We start from the raw sequence: 5,187 nt of genomic DNA, 5'->3' as shown, positions 1-5,187 counted from the left end.
ATAGAAAGAACTGACAAGAAAAGTAGCACAAAATTAAAAGCCTCTTATAGCGTAAATACAGCAAATTAAGTACATAGTAAATAAACAACCAAGAGAATGGAACTAGGCACTTGCCTGGGATCCATTGTTACAGAATTATTGTCCAGAATGAATAGAGAACTCAAAGTTTAATCTCAAAAAAAAATGATTCAAATCAACAAATAAACTAAAAAGACACAGGCATGTTTCAAATAAAACACAAAAGGTAAAACCATACATTAGAATTGTTCAGATTCTGTATTTATCAGAAAAACGCAAATCAAAATTACATGGAGGCCAATCACAATGGCATTCATCATTAGTCCCAGCACACCAGAGGCAGACTAGGTGGTGTCGCTGAGTTCCAAACCAACCTTGTCTACATAGTAAGTTACAGGCCAGCCCAGGCTATGCGTGAGTGTGTGAGTGTGTGAGACCCTGTCTCAAAAAGCAATACAACACACACACACACACACACACACACACACACACGCCTGCATTGAGATATTGAGGTTCCATTTTACAACATTTGATTTCTATCATTAGGAAAACAAAGTAACAAATACACATGTTGGCAAGGATGCCTGGAGGTGGTTAGAAATTCTTTCTATTCTGTTGTTAGTAACGTAAACTAGTTGAGCTACCACAGAATAGGATGACCATTCCATGAGAAAATTATATTGAACTCTTATAAGCTCCAGCTACACCGAAATCATCAGCCATCAAGCTACAAAGACACCTGCATATCTGCCTTGAATCATGGGGTAAGTGTGGTTTATCCGACTTAAGAAGCATGGTCATAAGTTTTTCAGGTTAGAGTCTGTGGCTCCAGGGACACTGTGTGCCTGTTTCAGTTCCTGAGAGACTGGGACTCTTCCTCAGGCAGTGAAACATTCAGACTACCTACATATCTCTGCATTCCCTAGAAATCAGCAAAGTGTTTAGAAGCTTGGCCAGACAATCAGTCTCTGACATTAATCTTGTATAGCTCATCAAACTTGCAACCACCATTGTATTTTGTTTTGATAAGTGTATTAAAAGTTTGATTGCTTGAAATAAACTGTCTCAGCCTCAGTCTTGCTGAGATCCCCTCCAACCTGGCCTGGTTCTCATTCCTACCAACATATCAGAAGACCCTGGTTTGGAAAGTAAGTGTGAGCACATACTCACATTCCTGTTGGTCACAGCAATAACCGACTTTTGTAATCAGCCTAAGTGTCCATCTACAAATGAATAGATTAAAAATGAGATAGATACCTACAATGAAACTTTATTCAGTCATTCACAAGAAAAAATTATATCATTTACAGGAAAATAAATAGAATTGAAATTTGTTAAGTAAAAAAGCCAGACTAACAAAACAAATATCCCATGTTTCTTTTCATATGTGTAATAAGGAGAGATGCATGAAAAAAATAGAGAAATTATTAGAAATGTGGAAAAAATAGACAGAAGGATGGGTGATCAGAAAGAATATTCAAACAAATGAATATGATCAAAATACCTACATATATATGTACATTTATGGCAATGTCATAATGAAACTCCCTACTTTGTACAATTAATGTATACTAATATGAACAAAAGAAGGTGAACCTCCATGATATAAATCATGGAAAACTAAAATCAATTACACTGTAAAATATTTTTATCATTAAATATAAACAAAAAAAGTCAGTTCTTAATTTTCAAATTTGGTTTCTTTAGATGACTAGAAAATAAAGAGGGACGTGCTGGAAAGTAACCACATCTCAAAAGTCCTAGAGAGGACTATGATTTATCCGAGAAATTCAGAGTCAGTGCTTATCTGAAAGAATTGACATGTGTCTGGAGGGACCAGCAAACAGCAGATGGCTGAAAACTGCATCAGCTGTAGCACAGCTTTCCTATTCCATCCTAACAATGGAGAAGTCATTCAGCATCATGATCAGAAAAGTGAAAGTCCCATTTGCAATGAATGTTGAGAGAATAGCTTTGAACTTCAGATTTAACAGTGCAAGATAGCGTGACAAAGATATTCAGAGACCAGTTAAGAAACTGTGGGCAGGGCAGAAAGATACAAAGTAAGTAAATGGTGTAGCCTAAGGGGAGTAGGGCCGACCATGACCAAATACAAATGACTAGGAATGAAAACCACATTCTTGCGATGGTTGAGAGAGAGAGCATGAGGTAGAAAGTAAGTTAGAATCCAAAGGGAATATGGAGGCTCTTTCGATATAAAAACTTCTACTTATATCTGTCTCTGCACATAACAAAGTAAATAAATGAGCTGAACTCACCAAGTTCTTTATGTTGATGATAATATTGATTTAAAGAGGTTAAGCTGGGTCTCAAGTATAATAAGAGATGACTGAATTGTAGATATTGACCTAAAATAACGTAGGAGAGAGATAGATTTCTACAGATGAGAAGAAATTTCTGCCTAGCTCTAGCGCTTCCACCATTTAAAACAGCCTCATATCTCTCAGCTTTGCCTTATTATGCACATGATTGTCTCTGATAAACATCAAATATCTTTGGCCTCTACAACAGTCTTATATATTTTACAACACCCTAACTTTACTACATTCTTTAGTGTTTTTAATATGATACAAACCGCTTTTTACTATATTTATAGTGTTATGCCCAATTTGCGAGACTCCCAAAGGCCACCAGGAGTTGAGGACGTTGCAAAACATAGGAGGATCTTTATTCACAGCTCAGGCTGGGACCCTCACAGACACCAAGGCATTGGTATCCAGATGAGAGAGCCCTGAGCTCCGGATTGAGGGTGATTTATAGGTCCCAGTTCCTCCCAGTGGGCCTAAAGCAGGGGGATTCCAGCTTGGCAAGATTCTATTGGTTAAAACATAAAAGGGAAGGCTATATTTCAAAATGATTTGCTATGTGGGAAGACCCCCAAACCCAAATGGTTCTGGTTTTCTTTGTTCTTTCTTGTCACGGGGGTAAGGGGGAGTGGCTGGCCTTGGGCTTCAGTTGGGACATCCTGTCCTGGGAAGATAGGCTGTTGCTAAGGCAGAAGGGTGATTAGCTCAGTTCGAGCTATTTTCAGAAGCAAAGCAAGAGTTGGGATGAGTTGGGGGCCATCCAGGCTGGTTTCCTGACAACTCTATCTCTAATGAGCAGAGAGGAAAGCAGGAAGGTCAGCTCTTCCTTGCAGCTGGCTGGATGTGTCTTAAACCTTTTAGCTCAGTAACCCCCCAAAAAACTAATTTTTAATTCTTTAGTCTTTCAATAGTAGTATTTCAAATCATCTTTAATATATTTATTATTGGGGAATTTCATACATGTATGTATTTTCATCATATCAACACCCACTCCCTCTCCCACACCTCCCAGAAACTCCCTGCTCATGCCCTCTTCCCAACTTCATTTTTTTCACAGTCCACTGAGCCCAGTCAGTGCTCTCCTGAGACAGGCCCAGACATGTCCTTACTGCCCAGGACAACCGCAGCCATTTTGTTTTTAAGTCTCTATTTTGGTCATAAGGTGAAGTTGAGTTCAGGTTGTCAGGCTCTGCCTGCCTGAGAACTTGAATAGCCTTTTACGTACACTTCAATACTTACTGAATGTTCTGCTGGAATTAATGATATATATGTTCTGCTTAAACAAAACAACAAAACCACAATGCTATGATCCTTTTTCCTGAAATGGTGGAAAAACTCCCCAAGCCTATATCCTAGCCAATCAGCTTAAAATGCTTTGTCTAGCTACCTAGATACAATGTATTTGGAAATTCATTAACTGGTCAAAATGATGTAATGCTGCCCTTTCCTTATTTTTCTATACCAGATTACTTGGTTGTTACTTGGTTACAGTTTTTGTTTTCTTTTGTTTTCTTGGTTTTGTTTTGGTTTTTTGTTTTGTTGTTTTAATAACAATAATAATAAAAAACCTGCCTTAGAAACAGGCCGATATCACAGCCTGACTCCCTAGCCCAGATTGTGTTCCTGACGGTCAGTCTTTGTCCAACATTCAATAAACATCCATCATTCTGAGGCTGGTGTTCCAGTGGTCAGTGAGCAGCTATTCCTGGACCCATAACACGTGCATAGATATAGGCTATCCACATGGGCAACTTCATAAGGGCCACTTTCCTGGGGAAAAAATAAATCCGGCATTTTCTCTCCCAGAAGCCTTCAACTGCCAAGACTCCTCCACTAGAGGTGGGGCTAAGTGAGCCCCTCCCTGATCTGTGCTGAGGATCTCAAGTCCGTCTTGTATAGGCACAATAGCCTTTTTAAGTTCATGGATACAATAAACCTGCCTTCTCTGAAATATACTATTTTGCCACCGTCCTCCTTAGCCCCTGGATCTTACAACATTTTCCCCACCTCTTCCAAAATGTTTCCCAAGCCATGCGGGGAGGGAATGTATGATGCAGATATCTCATTCCGGCTTGAGCATCTCACGGTATACTCACTCTCTGCATTCTGAAAAGCTGTGGAGTTCTGTACTGACACTGCTGCAAACACAGGGTTGGGGGGAGCTTTCTTAATGGCGACAACTCATAAAATTTCTATTTGGTTTAGCATTTTAACTATGAAAACTCTCTCCATATACTGATTGGGGATATATGTGAAAGGGTTCATTTGGCTTATATATCCCTAGTCATAGTCCACTGAAGATAGCCAAGGCAGGAACCTGGAGGCAGGGGCTGATGCAGAGGTCATGGAGCAATGCTGCTTAATGGCCTGCTCATCGATTTTTATTCTAATCTGTTTAAATAGTGGCTTCTTGGCAGTGGAATTATTCACATGTCAAGCAAGTGACCGTCTTCAAGGGCTTTATCAATGAGCATGATGCTAGAGTAGATGGAGGTATCTACTTTCCTGCCTTTCCTGCAGAAATCGTCTTTGCAAGGCCAGCACTGTGACACAGAAAACATACTCTGTGTGTGTGAACACTTAGTTCAGAAATATTACACAAACTCATACTGATTTTTTTTCTCTTTCTATAAATATCATTGATCTTCTAGGCAGACATGTGACAGACAAGCAGGTTTAAAATCACCACATTGTGAGGAAGATTTAGAACAAAGTAAATCCTGAAAACTCTTGCTTTCTCCATAAGATACAGATCACTTGTCAGAATCTTTTAAAACTACGTTATTTTCTTCCTAAGACTGTGTGTGTGTGTGTGTGTGTGTGTGTGTGTGTGTGTGTGTGT

Source organism: Psammomys obesus, unplaced genomic scaffold (assembly GCF_907164565.1).
Source record: "Psammomys obesus unplaced genomic scaffold, mPsaObe1.curated_primary_1811, whole genome shotgun sequence".
Lineage (NCBI taxonomy): Eukaryota > Metazoa > Chordata > Mammalia > Rodentia > Muridae > Psammomys > Psammomys obesus.
Note: the sequence above shows the minus strand (reverse complement) of the source record.